Source organism: Theropithecus gelada, chromosome 18, assembly GCF_003255815.1.
Source record: "Theropithecus gelada isolate Dixy chromosome 18, Tgel_1.0, whole genome shotgun sequence".
NCBI classification, from domain to species: domain Eukaryota; kingdom Metazoa; phylum Chordata; class Mammalia; order Primates; family Cercopithecidae; genus Theropithecus; species Theropithecus gelada.
This window is the reverse complement of record NC_037686.1, coordinates 3782382-3799484: the sequence shown is the minus strand read 5'-3', so window position 1 is coordinate 3799484 and position 17103 is coordinate 3782382. Positions and strand designations below refer to the sequence as shown.

At 47.3% G+C, this 17103-nt stretch overlaps 1 protein-coding gene and 1 pseudogene across 1 annotated transcript in view; one reads left to right on the top strand and one right to left on the bottom strand.

Annotated features, from left to right (window-relative positions):
- Window positions 1-17103, top strand: part of RAB31 (RAB31, member RAS oncogene family) — a 149010-nt gene that overhangs the window by 21177 nt on the left and 110730 nt on the right. The gene's annotated exons all lie outside the window — the stretch shown is intronic.
- On the bottom strand, window positions 5266-6029 carry LOC112611286 (annotated as a pseudogene).

Here is a 17103-nt window from a genome sequence, read left to right as displayed (position 1 = left end):
CAAGACTCTGTCTCAAAAAAAAAAAAAAAGTATTTAGCTATATTTTGTACTAGTACTTTCATATTTTCTTTTTTACATTTTAAATTATTTGAGCACTTGGATTTTGGGATAAAGAACCATCTAGGGATTTAGTCTCCCCTCCCCCCTACTGTAAATGCCTCGTTGGTTGTTTTCATACCATGTATTTATTAATTCATGATGATTATGGACTGGTCTGACATGTTATCTTTGTCATAAATGAAATTTCCATGTGTATGTGGGTCTGTTTTTGGACTCTATGTTCTATTAAAAATTTAATTAATTTCTGAATTTAAGAAAAATCAGAGCCAGTTGCACCTGAATGATGAATTTACCCCTGGTTGTTTTTTAACTCTTCTCTTGACGTACTTCTCACACACTGCGTTCTGTTGCATAAAAGGAATAACATGGTGTTGAATGACAGATCTAAAGATGGACATTTGTGTGGTAAATATGTGGTAGATTCTGGGTGATTTTTCAGATGCTTCGTATAAAAAATGATTGTACGTAAAATACCTCTTTTGGAAGGAACATAATCTGAGCCATTCAGAGACACCAAAATCCAGCTCTTCTCTACAGTGTCGCTGTGGGTGTAGCTAAAGGACGAGATTTTAAGTTTAAAAACAACTTCTGCATGTTATTTGGAAATTTTTTTTACTAATTTCTCACCCAGCCCAAAACTTAATGGGCAAATTTAAAATATGCATTTAGTGTCTTGGCATTTTACAAAGTTTGAGGCAGACTTTTTTTTGAGTCAGAGTCTCACTCTGTCACCCTGGCTGGAGTGCAGTGGTGTGCTCTCAGCTCACTGCAGCCTCTGCCTTCCGGGTTCAAGTGATTGTCCTGCCTCAGCCTCCTGAGTAGCTGGGATTACGGGCGTGTGCCACCACCCCGGCTGATTTTTGTATTTTTAGTAGAGATGGGGTTTTGCCATGTTGGCCAGGCTGGTCTCGAACTCCTGGCCTCAAGTGATCTGCCCGCCTCAGCTCCCAAAGTGCTGGGATTACAGGCATGAGCCACCATGCCTGGCCTGAATTTGCTTTTTCATCTATGATAATAAGCTCCTCCCCCAAACAGATGGGAATTGAACTCAGACAAGTTTTAATTTACACCCATTTGCAAAGGTAGGTTTACATTTTTCATTCACTTTCCCTTTTATATATTTATGTGTGCAGAGGACAAAATGCAGAAGACACAAAGGATGAAGAGCGAGAAACAATGCCCTGGCTCCATCTCCCTCAGCTCTGCCATTCCTCTCCCCAGGAGCACCGGTCACTTGTAATGCCCTCAGAGCTCTTGGGTTCATCCAGCATGGGCTCCGCCCTGCCTGTGCAGGTACCAGACCATCTGCATCCAGGGGGACGTGGAGCCACACGCATGCAGGCAACAAGGAGAGGGCCTGTCACTGGCTGAGGCTGGGCCCCTGGGGCTGGGGTTTCATCAGAGCCCTAGGTCTGCTCTGTCTCCAGAGAAACCTCCCCAGTGGCAGAGGCCCAAGTCCTGCACCCACTGCAGCAGGGCAGGGCTGCAGCCAGGTGAGCAGAGGGCAGAATCCTCCCCCAGAATACATTAGACCCAGTGGTGACATTAGTTCATGCTCAGTGCTCTGTTCACAATCTCTGGTCCTCACAACGGCCCTGTTAGCGGCTTAGGTGCGGGCATGCAGTGAGAAGGTGGGTGTTGGAACTTGTACCCAGGCTTGTCTGACACCAGAGCCCATGCTCTCCACCACAGCCATGTCTCTAACCTCCCCCTAGTGCTTGGTGCTACTGCAAGGACTTTCTTTTCCCTTCTCCCCTTAACTGTCATGATAAAGTGACAACATCTCAGGCAAATTTAAAAATTCCCTGAAGGAATCAGCTGGTTGGCGCTGAACTTTGCGGGGTGCCTTGAACACTGTGGGCTGGAGTCTGAATGAATGCATTGCTTTCCTCATGCAACGGTATTGTTTGAGCCACTGTAAACCCACGAGAGTTTTGCTGGGTGCTGAGTTTCTGCGAGTGTTCGTCGTCTGTGCTAATGCTCCTCTTGCTGAGCATAATAAACTGAAGCGTGGCCTGTATTGAATTCACTTGGTGGCTGCTGCAGGACTGAAACTTGAGGGCAGGTTAAGGGAAGCAATGGGGATGAGCTGAGCTTTCACCGGGTGGCACCTGGCTCTGGATGCTGATGTGTTTGGATCAGCGGTAGAAAACAAGCAAATAGAATGATGGGTTAGACAGTTTCCACTGCACACAGCACTTGGGCGTTGTCCATGCTGTAAATCTTTATTTTTTTCCACTTTGGTGTGAGTGGGATCACTTCCATTGGAGCTAATCCAGAAATTGCCAAGTCAGTGGGAATTGTGAGTCTACAAGTTAGGAATAAATTGAGCTTAACATGCAATGTATTGGAAATGATCCTAGATCCTGGATCCTTCCTCTTCCCAAACAGTGAGCTGTGAGGGAGTCACTCCTCCCACCAGGTTAGAACCATCTGATGTGTGCAGATGTGGCATATATGGTGTATGCTCTGAGGGACAAACCCTTGCCTATCCTCCATGGATGCACATTAGGAAGGCTTTGATAGGACACTAATGTCTTGACTCTATCACAGTAATTGAATCATTATTAGTATCCACAGGCATTCGGTATCCACAGGCATTCTGGAAGCCCAGGTTCTCCTTCATTCTGCTTAATAGCTCAGCCTAGAATTCTCATTCCTATTCTCTGCCTGGAGACCCAGCCCAAACTCCAAGCTTCATTCCATTTTCCTGGACCCTGGTTCCCTCCAGGATTCGGTCCACAGGTGGGTGTGGACAAGACTGCTGGGACCACGGCCTTGGTTCCCTGCTCTGTTGATGAGGTTCTTGGGCTCAGACACCATCTGCAACCCTTCTGCAACCAGCCTCTCCATTGTCTGCAAACCCTTGCCCATCCTTCCCTCAGAGACCTTGTACCCTTGTTTTCTAGTGATCCTTGAAATTTGAGGCAATAGCTATTAGAAAGAAGAGACTAGAAAAAAATAGGAGGCATAGTTACTGGGGAGGGAGGGCTTGGTTGGTAAAAATAGGTGAATTTTGCTGGCATGGGTCAAATTCCTCCTAACTGAAAAGAGGGTAGTATCTATTAATACAAATGCAAAGAGGGGAGAAAATGTCTTCTGTTATATGGGAGAGGCATGCCCCATAGTCGGGAACCTGTGCCCAGTTATGTGAGATGGAAGCTGGGGGGCAGGGTGGCGGGGAGGAGGGAGGGAGGGAGGGAGGAAGAAGGGAGGGAGGGAGGGAAGGAAGGAAGGAAGGAAGGGAGGGAGGGAGGGAGGGAGGGAGGGAGGAAGGAAGAAAGGAAAGCAGGCAGGCAGGCTAAACTAAGGTCATACACTCAGGTCCTCAGGTACATAAGAGCTAGTATCTATCGCACTCTAAATACTGACACTGGACGAACTCCTTCCCTGCGCTGTCACAGCCCTGTGAGGTGTTGCTCTTCCTGTCACTATTGTGCAATTGAGATGGAAGCCTGGAGAAGTTAAATACTTGCTCAGGGCCCCGCAGCCAGTAAGTGGCAGGACCTGTGCTTACCTCCTGGCCCATGGACTCCAGCTATTGTGCTGTGAAGCCACCACGCCCGCTGCCTTTCCTGAACAGGGACAGGATGCGTTACATATCTAACTTGGAGAACATGGGCTAAAACTCGCGAGTTTAAGTTGTGAGTGAGCTAAGGGTGAGCCGAGAGGATGATTGTGACCAAGGCTGGCCCACTCTCCGGTGTTGTTTGCTGGAGTGTGGGTGTCCTGAACAAGGAAGGGGGAAGTCCTTATCCCTGAGGCACTGTTTTACCTGGAGGGTGGTTCCCAGTGCTGGGGGCTCTGGTGTGGTGCTGGATGTCATGCGACTGCTTTGGCGACATTTGAAAAATGGCTGAGGAGCTTCGAGTATGGGACTTTTGAATTCTTTGTCATAGGAGGTGTTTAAACAGAGCTGAGTGGCCACTTCACAGGGGCATGGACACGAAGGCGCTTTCTAAAGCCCAGCATAGCATTTTACACGGGAACATTTTGATCAGTGGTGGAGGGAGACGGCAGGCATGGTCCTGGGCTGAGATGTCTGCCAAGCACCTGCCGGGAGCCACCCAACAGGAAGCATCCCTGGCAGCCTTTTTTTTTTTTTTTTTTTTAGATTCAGGAGATGCATGTGCAGGTTTATTACATGGGCATATTGTATAATGCTGAGGTTTGGGCTTCTAATGTTACTGTTGCCCAAGTAGTGAACATAGTACCTCATAATACCTGATAGGTAGTTTTTCAACCCTTGCTGTCCTCCCTCCCTCCTGCATTTTGGAATCCCCAGTGTTTATTGTTCCCATCTTTGTGTCCGAATGTACCCAAGGTTTCGCTCCCACTTGTAAGTAAGAACATGTGGTATTTAGTTTTCTGTTCCTGCATTAATTCACTTATGATAACGACCTCCAGCTCCATGCATGTTGCAAAGGACATGATCTTTTTTATGGCTGCATAGTATTCCATGGTGTATATGCGTCGCATTTTCTTTATCCAGTCCACTGTTGATGGGCACCTGAGCTGACTGTGTGTCTTTGTAATTTCAAGCAGTCTTTCAATGTTTAGCTAGAAAAGTCATTGCTTTGTCTTTCCCGTGTAAACCTCTTAGAAGATCTAGGCTACTGAACGTTGAAATGAAATGTTGAAGGTGTTTTGAAGCATTCTTTCTTTTGGGGCAGGCTTCAACCTCATACGTTTGTTCAAATTTGTTGCAAAGAATAGTTCAAAATAGTCTGGCCTTTTATGTAAGTTTAAGTCTAAGTGTTTGAAATCGGAGAGCCAGATGAGGAGTTGGACCTAAGGTCTGTTTCTAACACTGGCTCCACGGGGCTCAGACCTTCACAAGGTGGGGCACGGTTGAGGACAGGTGGGAAATGTGGCGAGCGACTTGAAGACGTGCACCTGGCAGCTGGGGAAGCTGTCTGCAGGCGTGGAGGGGTGAATTGTCAGTGAAGGTGAGGAACAGCAGAAAGGAGAGGCAGGCAGGGTGCAGAAAGGACCCCACATAGGATGGACAAAGCGGGGCCTGAGGAGCCACTCCTGCGGGGAAGCAGTGGGGCGGGGAAGGACTCGAGTCTCTGGCACCTCAGCACTGTGTGCCAGATGAGAGACAAGTTGTATGTGGCTTTATTCTCTCCATATCCATTACTTTTTGTTTTGTTTTGTTTTTAAAAAGTATTTAGCATTTAATGAACCTCCTTCCATGTGGCTTCAAGCCACCAGCACACAGGCCCCCCCAGCATTCTTAATCTTCTCCTCAGCTCATCAGAATTGGGCCTTCACGATGATAGCCTGCTTTGGGAGCTTTGCCTTTCCCAGAACTTTATCGTAGCCTAGTTGTACCATAGCAGTGATGGGAGGAGCCTCTTGGTGGTGGTGGTGGTGGTGGTTTTTTTTTTTTTGAGATGGAGTCTCTCTCTGTCGTCCAGGCTGGCGTGCAGTGGCGCAATCTCGGCTCACTGCAACCTCTGCCTCCCGGGTTCAAGTGATTCTCATGTCTCAGCCTCTCAAGCAGCTGGGATTCTAGGCGCCTGCCACCATGCCCGCCTAATTTTTGTGTTTTTAGTAGAGACGGGGTTTCACCATGTTGGCCAGGCTGTCTGGAACTCCTGACCTCAAGTGGTCCGCCTGCCTCTGCCTCCCAAAGTGTAGGGATTATAGGCGTGAGCCACTGCGCCCGGCCCACCGTCTTGCTTTTAGCAGCATTCACCTGTGTCTGCTCGCTGGCCAGAGTCCACAGCTTGTCAAAGTTGACAGTTGGGCTGAAGCTCTGTTTCCTCTTTAAGTGGTAATGCCTCACACCTACTTTCCCACATAACCTGGGTGACGTTTGTCAAAGCTGATCCTGTGGTGATGCACACCACCAGCATTACCACAGCCTCCACGCTGCTTCCGCACTTGGTGACGTGGCTGTGGCTGTGGCTGTGGCTCGCGAGGCCCTGAAGTTTCCGGCTTTTCCTCAGTCTGGATGGCATGCCAGACGAAAGAGAAAGGTTTCTACAAAGTCTCTTAAGGTATTGAGCACCTATTTCTTCTTTTAAAAATGGGTAAGCTGAGCACCGTTGTGCATGCCCATAATCCCAGCTACTCGGGAGGCTGAGGTGGGAGGGATCGCTTAAACTCAGGAGTTCGAGATCAGCTTGGGCAAAGGGCAATTTTTCTTTCATTATCATTTTGATGTAGAAAATCAGTAACATCTTCTTTGCCAATATGAAAGCGTGTTTTTCTTTAAGCAGAGTCTTGCTGTCAGCCAGGTTGGAGTGCCACGGTGAGGTCATAGCTTACTGCAGTCTTGAACTCCTGAGCACAAGGGATCCTCCTGCCTCATCCTCCTGAGTAGGTGGGACAACAGACATGCACCACCACGCCTGGCTAATTTTTAAAATTTTTGCAGAGATGGGGTCTCACTAGGTTGCCCCGGCTGGTCTGGAACTCCTGGGCTCACACAACCCTCCTGCCTCAGCCTCCTGAGTAGCTGGGATCACAGGTACACACCACCATGCCTGGCTAATTTTTTATTAAAAAAATTTTTTTAGAAGGTCTTTCTAGGTTGCCCAGACTGGTCTTGAACTACTTGCCTCAAGTGATCCTCTCCCCTCAGCTTCCCAAAGTGATGGGATTACAGATGTGAGCCACCATGCCTAGCCTGAAAACATTTCCTTTTGATTCTAGCATTTAGATCCTAAACCTAAAACTGTTGCCCTAGAATTGCACTGCCCACTTTTGCTGCTAATCTCATTCCCTGTCCAGACCTTTGAGGACCAGAGTTGGCTGGGCCCCCCTCCCAGATGATGCTCAGGGTGCTGGATGCTGGAGCGCAGGGACTTTCTCTGGTGACTGTGGGGAAGTCCCTGCCCTCCCACCTCCCTTTTTTTCATTTGTTGATTGGCAGAGCTGAGATTTCCCAGCGTATGTGAATTTGGTTTTGTTCATTTGTAAACCCCTTGACGACTCCGTACATCAAAATAATGGCATTCCTCTTGGGAGTATTTTGTGATTATTTCCTCACTGTGTAATATCACATCAAATATCCAAAGTCAATTCAGCAAATGTTTATTAATAATAAGATTTGCCAAAAGCAATAGAAGTCTTAAGTGAGTTATGCCTACAGTTTCTAAAAAGCCTTCAGATTGTGGTGGTAAAAAAACTTGCTTTGTAAATTTTGTGTAATTTGTATTAGAAGATGCTAATTTATTTTAAAAGCACAGGACTCTTCTGTGGTAAATTTCCAAGTTTGCCCCTGTCATTTGTAAAGCTTTTGGTGTGAGTATTCTCGGATGTAATTGGGTGGTGGGGCAAGGACTCCTTATTTTTGTTTTCAAATATGTATTATCTCTTTCAAATAGCTATTAAAATTTATTACATATTTACGCTTATAAATGTTTTATGTACCAATTTTAAAAATGGATCAATAGATTTCTGTGTCTAGCAGAGAATCGGTTAATGAGTTTTGAACAGTGTGCCAAGGTGACTCAGCTTTATGACTTTCCATGGATGACAGATTCTGCCCCTGCGACAAGGTCAAGCCCATAAAAATTCCAATCGGATACCATAAAAAGGACAGTTTCGTATGTCAGTTTAATTCTATCGCAGTCTCTTCTGTCAGCATAGCTGGCGATTCCATCTGTTTCAATTTAAGATTCACTCCAACCATGCCTCTGTAGCAGGTGACACACACACACACGTGCACACACACACACCCACACCCACACACAGTTTCTTTATGTAACATACATGATGTAAATATGTAATATAAATATAGTTATATAGAATATAAATATATTTACATTGTAGTAGAGGCTGAGTCAGTGGTATAATAGAGCATCTGCAATTCAATATTTAGAGTATAAAGCTGTTTTTCCTTTGTGAAACTATTTGTTTTCCATACACTGCTTGGTGTTGGGTGGGGAAATAATGTAGTTACTTATCTGCTACACTAATGAGCAGATGACTGTCCTCCTCTCCTGCGGCTCTTCTGCAGAAATGAGTCGCCACAGTGAATTGCTTGTGTTTATTATTCTGGTCATGGGTTAGCACCAGGTGTCACAGCGAATCAATCTTGGATTGGTAATAGGTTGTCACGAAGGCAGAAAATTGCAGGCTAGAGAAAATTGTCCTGTGCCCATTCTATAATCTCAAGTAATGATGGTTGGTTATGCATGGAGGGGCTGCAGTAGTCCATAGCATAAGGAAAGCAAGCAGGGGTCTCTAAATAGGTCAGAGGGTTCTAACAGATACCCCACCCCCTTCTGCTGCTTTGAAAAGCTCTTGTTACTGAATGGTCATAAAGAGAGTTTTGTCTGCCTCCCACGCTAACCAACAAGACAGGCTTACCAACAACGTGGTTCTGGCAGGCAGCCAGCCGGCCGGCATTTCAATGATGCTTGCTGCTGTGGCAACCCCACGGGCCTTTCATGGGTGAGCGTGGACTCAGCAGCTGAAGGCCAACTGCAACGTGGAAGGCAGCAGTGCCAGCACAGTCCTGGTTCCAATGACTTAATGACGCCTGGGCCACTGCAAGGCCAGCGTGGCAGACAGACCCCCTGGCGAGGAGCTACATGTGGGGTGGGTGGTGGGATATTGTGAAATGTATATTTGGTCTTCACCCCTGTTTCCCAAAACCCTTAGAATCTCTGGAGTGAAGACTATTTTTTGCCTGCTCGTGATTGACTGATAGCTGGCGGGTCCCCAGGTTGGCAGCTTTAGGATGGGGCTGGACACAGGAAAGACCAAGGCAAGATGGGAGGGTTGGGACTTTTAGCCCCACCACCAACCTCCAGGGAAGGGACTTCCAGGGAAGGGAAGGGGCTGAAGGTTGAGTTGATCCCTAGTGGCCACTGGTTGAATCAGGCATGCCTATATCATGAAGTTTCCATACAAACCCAAAAGGGTGAGTTCGGAGAGCTTCTGGATAGCTGAACATGTGGACGCTCCTGGAGGGTGGCGCAGGGGCGCACTGGGGAGGGCATGGAAGTCCACATCCCTTCCCACAAGCCTTGCCCTACAAGTCTCTTCATCTGCATCCTGTGTAACATCCTTTACAATAAACTGGTGAACGTCAGTAAGTGTTTCCCGGGGTTCTGTGAGCCACTCTAGCAAATTAACCAAGTCTGAGAAAGGGGTCACGGGGACCCTGATTTGCAGCCAATCAGTCAGAAGCACAGGACACTTTCCTCCTTGTGCTGGGCCTCTGGAGTGGGAGAAGGCCTCCTTGGAGGACTCAGCCTCCCACTGTGGGATCTAACATTATCTCCGGGCAGGTAGCTTCACAATTGAGTTGAATTAGAGGAGACTCGGCTGGTGTCCGCTGAAGAATCAATGGCTTGCTTGGTGTGCGGGGAAAACCTCCTGTACATTTGGTCACAGAAGCATTTTGTGTTGTGAGAGTAGAGTAGGAGAGAAAACATTTTGTTTTTCTACTCAGGTGGCATGTTCCAAATAAAAACATTGGAAAGAATATGAGTTTAAAGAAACGGATTGTAATGCATGATCTAGTGGCATACTATATAAATAAATCTCGTAAATTTGGATTTCACTGCCTTAGAATTTGTAAGAATTCAGCGGGGTGCAGTGGCTCACACCCATAATCCCAGCACTTTGGGAGACTGAAGCGGGCAGATCACAAGGTCAGGAGATCGAGACCATCCTGGCTAACATGGTGAAACTCCGTCTCTACTAAAAATTAAAAAAAAAAAAATTAGCTGGGTGTGGTGGTGGGCACCTGTAGTCCCGGCTACTTGGGAGGCTGAGGCAGGAGAATGGCGTGAACCTGGGAGGCGGAGCTTGCAGTGAGCCGAGATCGAGCCACTGCACTCCAACCTGGGCGATAGTGAGACTCCGTCTCCAAAAAAAAAAAAAAAAAAAAAAAAGAATTAGTACGAATTCAGACTCAGGGTCCAGGATGAATTTACTGCTTGAGAAGATGTAATGTGCTACAAGAAAAAAAAAGTAAATCAAACAAACTATCCAGATGATCTCAGCCTGTGGAGAGTAAAGCACAGGTTTTTAAGTTTCTTAGATACACCGCATTGATGAGGATACAGGCTAAGCTGCTGAAACAGGAGATCGCAGAGTATAGTGACTTCAGCTTTTTCAGCCCTCTTGGTGTCTGGTTCAGGGCTCGTTTGGTGGCTTGTGGGGTCATCACATTGTATACTCTTCTGTCCTGTGTGCCAGCACCTGGTCACATGGCCACCCCTGACTGCAAGGAAGATGGGAAAATGTCATTGTAAGCTGGGTAACCAAGGGCCCAGCTAAAACTCAGGGTTCTTTTTCTAATAGTTGAAAGGGAGAGTGAGTATCACAGAGCCCCAGCAATTTCTCTCCTAAGCATCTTTTATTTTCCAATGAGGACACTGCCAGGCCAGTTGTGTCTTCCTTGACTAGAGCTTTGATCTGCAAACTTGCAGCTGATTGTTACCTTAGACCCTGGGGTGATGAGAGGAGCTCCATGATTCTAGTTAGACCAGCCTAACGGATGAATTGTGACTCCTCACTTGCTGTTTGTGTGGCCTTCAGTTGCGCTGTTGAGACTCTCTGACATTCCGATTCACTGGTAATGATAACTGTCTCACAAAGTCATTGTAAGAAGTATTGTGAGAACATCCAGGATAATGCCAGTCATATGGTAAGTTTTCAGTAAAAGTTCATTTGTTCCTTCTTCTCTAGAATGAATCATAGAAACCATCTACTTACCTAACGCTTCCAGTGAAACAAGCTAGTTTGCTCAGAACCTGATTTAATTTGCATTATTGCATCAGGATGACCTCTCTTTACAGTAAAGTTATTTATGCTTCTCCAAAGGCAAAATTTAAAATTATTTTGACTGGGCGTGGTGGCTCATGCCTGTAATCCCCGCACTTTGGGAGGCTGAGGACGGTGGATCACTTGAGGTCAGGAGTTCGAGACCAGCCTGGCAACATGGTGAAACCCTGTCTCTACTAAAAATGCAAAAATTAACTGGGCGTGGTGGCGCACACCTGTAATCCCAGCTACTCAGGAGGCTGAGGCAAGAGAATTGCTTGAACCCGGAAGGTGGAGGTTGCAGCGAGCCGAGATTGCACCACTGCACTCCAGCCTGGGTGACAGAGTGAGACTCCATCTCAAAAAAAAAAAAAAAAATGCTGTTGGTGGGTTAATGTTACCCAGAAGCAGGTCATACTATGCTCACACGTCTTCTGTCCACATCATACCAATGCTAGAATAAAGGGGGCAAACAGAAAAACAGGTTTTCTTGGGAAATGATGTATGGAAGTTGCTGCACAGGGGTCTCTAACGGCAGAGGTGCCTCCAGGGGGCTTTGATATGGTCAGCAGTAGCAGCGCACACTGCAGTGCCTTCCTTGCTTGTAGTAAGTGGCCTCTGGGTGCTTAAAGCAAGACCCTATTGTGTAAGATGCTGGACTTGGGAAAACCCCTGGCAGGGGCTGCATTGAGGCTGGCGGCTCCTGCGGGGGCATTGTGTGCTGCATAGTGTAAGAGGCAGCCGCTCTGGGCCCACCACGGTGGCTCACGCCTCTGATCCCAGCACTTTGGAAGGCCGAAGTGGGCGGATCACTTGAGGTCAGGTGTTCGAGATCAGCCCAGCCAACATGGTGAAACCCCATCTCCACTAAAAACACAAAAATTAGCCAGGTGTGGTGGCGGGTGCCTGTAATCCCAGCTACTTGGGAGGCTGAGGCAGGAGAATCGCTTGAACCTGGGGGGCAGAGGTTGCAGTGAGCCGAGATAACGCCACTGCACTCCAGCCTGGGCAACAGAGTAAAACTCCATCTCAAAAAAAAAAAAAAAAAGAGGCAACTGCTCTGGGTGCCTCGGATTGTGGCGAACTTCAGAATTGGGTGTTGGTGTGTTGGTGCTAAGTGACCAAGACAAAACCACTGTGGATGTATCACAAGGGCTGGAGTCACAGAGTCAGAGCTGATGGAGCTTTCCTGCCAGCCGTGCACCATCTGTCCAGTGGGAAGTCCTTTCTGTGCTGGGAGGAAGGCGCCGGTAGGACCCCTTGTCCTGCGCCAGTGCCAGCCTCTCTCAGCCTGTGTGCAGCACGTACATGTCCATGGCAGCCCTCAGCTGGATCTCAGAGCTGTGGGCAGGGGTGGAGGCTACTGCTAGGCCATCCTGCTGCTCCAGCAGCCCCCTCAGGGACACTTGACTTTTCCCGTGAACCCAGGCCTGCCATCCAGGGTGGAGATTTCATTTGGAAATGCTCGCCTCACTTCCTGTGCGGTTCCTCTGTCTCTTTTATGAGCAGGACATACCCCTCATCCACTGCCTCATCCAGGTTTCCTGGTGTGGCAGCGTCCCCAGGGACCCAGAGCGAGCCAGGGAAAGTGAGTCAGTGGCTTCCCAAAGTGGCTGCCTGGCCTGTGGTGTCACAGGGCTGCTGCTCTCTGCCCTTTGTCCTGTCTCACGGTGTCCCCAGCCCTCCCAGCACAGGCCGCTGAGAAGACAGAGTTGAGTTGACTGTCACTGTGGTCTCCGGGAAGATCACTAGGCAAAGCGCTGGCAGGTCTCTGAGTGGCAAGGCAAGGTCAGACTGGGTTGAGAATTGCAGCTTTGTTTGAAGGCGGTCTTTCAAAGCAGGCTCTTGGTGAGGATTGGGTAAGAATGGCGATATTGCAGCGCAGAGTTGGTGGAAACAGCAAGCAAGGGTTTCGAGAACTTCAAAGACTCCTGAGGCAAACTTCTGCTGCTTCCTACTGAAGAGTAGATGGGCCTTCAGGGAAGTTGCTGGCAGGAACAGTCCTCCCATTTGTCTGGGCGGATGGTCTGGAAGAGCAAAGACATGCTAATGAGACAGAGGAATAGCAAGTCCCGTTCAAGCAGACAGGAAGGGACCTCAGTTCTCAGCGCCAGCCTGAGTGTGGGGGCTGCTTGGCTCGGCCTGTTTCCCCACTAGGGACGTTCTATGCGTTTTCTTCTTCGTGGCTTTTTGTTTTCTAATAAGAGATGTTTCTATTCATAAATGTTGTAGATGAGGATAATGTCCATTTATTTTATTTTGGAGGGGTGGGGATGGGGAAGGCTGAGGAAGGGGGCTGTCTGATTGCTGGCTCATGCCCAATTACAGTTTATTTCCTCCCTGAGTGCCCTCTTTGATGTGGGAAGGAAAGGGAATGAAATCCTTCTTTTTTACGCCTGAGCAGTGCAGACAGCCTTCTCCGGACAGTTTGGCTTGACCTGTTGAGAGTGCTTTCTCCCTGGCGAAAAGGAACAGGAAAGCTCACGGCAGCGAGTGGCACAGGGGTGGAGCCACAACGTGGCTCTTTCTCCTTCTCCTTTTCCTTCTTCTTCTTTTTCTAAAAAATCCAGTCCACTAAAGCACGAACGTGTTTCAGAGTCGCAAGTGAAGTATAGCAGGACTTTAAAAAACCAAAGCTGTCTTTCAACGTGTTGATATTCTCGGACTGTAGCAAACACAGTTTGGACTTGTCCATTTAGAAAGCGGTGTCAACAGGCTCTGAAATGCCATTGTCCCAAGGGAAATGAGGACATGTGGCAAAGCTTTAAGAATTCAGCCCCTAGACTTACTTTTGATTGATTGAAAAAGTTGTGCTTGAAATAATTTATTTTCTTGAGTTTTTCGATTTTTATTTCTTCAGTTCTGTCTGGTCACCTTACCTGTGTGGGCATGACCAGCACCTGAGGAAGAATGATTAACAGATGTACAAATAACTGAAATGTACTTGAAAGCTATAAAGCAATATGTGTTACTGAAAATAAACAGATAGTGTAATACCTGGATTATAAACACCTCCATCACTTGAAAATAAAGTATTGGCCGGGCGCGGTGGCTCAAGCCTGTAATCCCAGCACTTTGGGAGGCCGAGACGGGCGGATCACAAGGTCAGGAGATCGAGACCATCCTGGCTAACCCGGTGAAACCCCGTCTCTACTAAAAAATACAGAAAAAAACTAGCCGGGCGAGGTGGCGGGCGCCTGTAGTCCCAGCTACTCTGGAGGCTGAGGCAGGAGAATGGCGTGAACCCGGGAGGCGGAGCTTGCAGTGAGCTGAGATCCGGCCACTGCACTCCAGCCTGGGCGACACAGCGAGACTCCGTCTCAAAAAAAAAAAAAAAAGAAAATAAGTGTTGCCTTAATTCAAATAATAATACCTCAGTGTTTACATAGTGCCTATCTGGAAAGTGTGTGAAGTTACTGTTACTTTCTAGATTTCCTGGTGGGTTGATTCACTGGAGGGCTAGTTGGGTAGGGAGGTAGCACCCGAGCTGCCACCCTGTCACAGCTCCCAGGTGGACGTGGAGTTGGGTGCTGGGTGGGTTTGGGAAATCTTCTGGGTCCGGCCCTCCCGGATATGCTTCCTGTCCTGGGGCTTCCGGGGATCTGCGTTCTCAGGCCACATGCAAAACCACTTGTTAGTCATCCCTGACACACTCTGAGTCACCAGCACCCTCTGGGAAGCCACAGGGAGACCTTGGCTGAAGCCACCGCAGCACCATGTTTCGCCATCTTGCAGCCAAGTCTGTTTATTTATCTGCCTTTGGCATCTCCAGGACCTCACTCTTTTGAGTGTTGGTCTCAGTTTGCAGACAGATGTGACTGTGGACTCCCGGGGGCGGTCTGTGCCTGTTGGGAAGGTGGTGCTCAAATACTTGTACATTCATCATAGCCAAAAGGTGGAAGCAGCCCAAATGCCTGTGATGAATGGATGAGCAAATTGTGATATATACATACAATGGAAAACTATTCAGCTGTAAAAAGAATAAAATACCGATACATGCTACAATGTGGATGAACCTTGAAAACATTATACTGAATGAAAGAAACCAGACACAAAAGGTCACATATTGTGTGATTCCATTCATAGGGCTTGTGCAGAGTAAGTTGGTACATGGAGACTAAGTAGATTTGCGATTGCCAGGGCTGGAGAAGGGGCAATGGGGAATAACTGCTTAATGAATATGGAGTGATTTAGGGGTGAAGAAAGTGTTTTGGAGTTAAATAAGGGTGGCGGTTGCCACCACTGTGGATGTACTAAATGGCACTGAGTTGTTCACTTTGAAATGGTTAATTTTATGCTACGTGAATTGCAGCACATACAAAAATTGATATGGTTTAAATGTGCGTAATTAGTTCCTAGCAGGAAGAGGGTTTAGATCAACAGTATTAAATATTTTCCTACTGAAAACACACGGCTCATATAACACCTACAGTCAGCGGCATCCACCCAGGAGACACACTCCCAGGAGCTCCCAGGAGTATGCACAATTTACGCGAGTTTCCTGAATGCCACTTCATCAGCTTTGTTACGTTAACGCTGATTAATTACGAGTTACTCGTGGAGTATCTTGCAGAAGCAGGGTGAGGTGATTAGGTGATGGTTATTCTGACTTTTGATAATTTTGAGGGACAGCAGTGTAGAGAGAAAATACTAGTGTAAAAAGTTACATTTATCTGGGTGCAGTGGCTCAAGCCTGTAATCTCAGCACCTTGGGAGGCTGAAGCAGGAGGATCGCTTGAGCACAGGAGTTCGAGACCAGCCTGGACAACACTGAAACCCTCTCTACCCACTACCCCAAAATAATAATAATAATTAGCCAGGCATGGTGGCATGCACCTGTAGTCCCAGCTACTCGGGTGGCTGAGGTGGGAGGATTGCTTGAGCCCAGAAGGTTGAGGCTACAGTAAGCCATGATTGCACCACTGCACTCCAGCCTATGTGACAGAGCGAGATCCTGTTTCAAAAACAAAAAAGCTATATTTATATAGAGAAGCCTAAAGAATACAAAATGTGTACCCTAATTCCTCTACTTAGATCACATCTGTTGACATTTAAAAATAAATATAAGGAGGCCAGATGCGGTGGCTCATGCCTGTAATCCCAGCACTTTGGGAGGTCGAGACGGGCGGATCACGAGGTCAGGAGTTCGAGACCAGCCTGACCAATATGATGAAACCTGGTCTCTAATAAAAACACAAAAATTAGCCGAGTGTGTAATCCCAGCTACTCGGGAGGCTGAGGCAGGAGAATCACTTGAACCCGGGAGGTGGAAGTTGCAGTGAGCCGAGTTTACGCCACTGCACTCCAGCCTGGGTGACAGAGTGAGACTCTGTCTCAATAATAATAATAATAGTAAATATAAGAAATATATTGTGTAGAATTACAAGATTCAAATAGTGTAGAAAGGTACAGACTGGAGATTGAAGGCTTCTCTACTTAGTACAGTTGCTGTTAATACGTTCTCGTGATTTCTGTTTGTTTTCTTCAAAGAACCATTTTATGGTTATGTGCATATGCTTACACAATTAAAAATAATAGAGGTGTCATTACAGATTTGCATATGGCTTTTTCACTTGATACACCTTGAAGCCTTTTCCATACGTATCAGCATCTAAGGATATACTTTATTCATTTAAGTGGCTGCAGCATCACGGTAATAATCAGCACTTATTGAACCTTTGCTGTGCGCCAGCACCGTTCTAAGTGCTGTGGGCACATCATTGTCGTTAATCTTCACCACAGCCCCGTAAGGGAGGCACCACCATTGTCCCATTTTATGGAACGGAGGGAACGGAGGGAACAGAAGTGCAGGGACATCCAGGAAGATATTTAAATTTCGTGTGTCTGATTCCAGAGCCCAGGCTCTCACCAACACAAAATTCTACTCCTCTGCACAGTTGGTTTGTGGGAGGGCTGGGATTTATTGTGATTTATCGTCTACACAGCTTCTGTGTGTTGCGGTTTCCTGGTTCAGTGCCCTAAGGTGCGTGTGCCCTGTGTTTCACATTTCAGCCTCCCAGGGGCTCTACCGTAGTGGGTTTTCTTGATTTTGTCTTCCTTAAATTAGAAAAGGAAAGGAAGAACCAAGGAGACCAAAACAGTTATGATTGAGGTTTGCAGAACTGTTCCCATGAATGGCTGCTAGCTCTTGATACATTAGTCCAGAGCACAGAAAATCTATACTTTTGATAGCTTGGACTGGACACAACAGTAAGTCTTTCTAGACTGTTCTGTCCGGTAGGGGAGAAAAGTCCTCGTTGTTCCTCTGGGATGCGACATAAGAGAGCAGCACAGAGGCTTTATGGG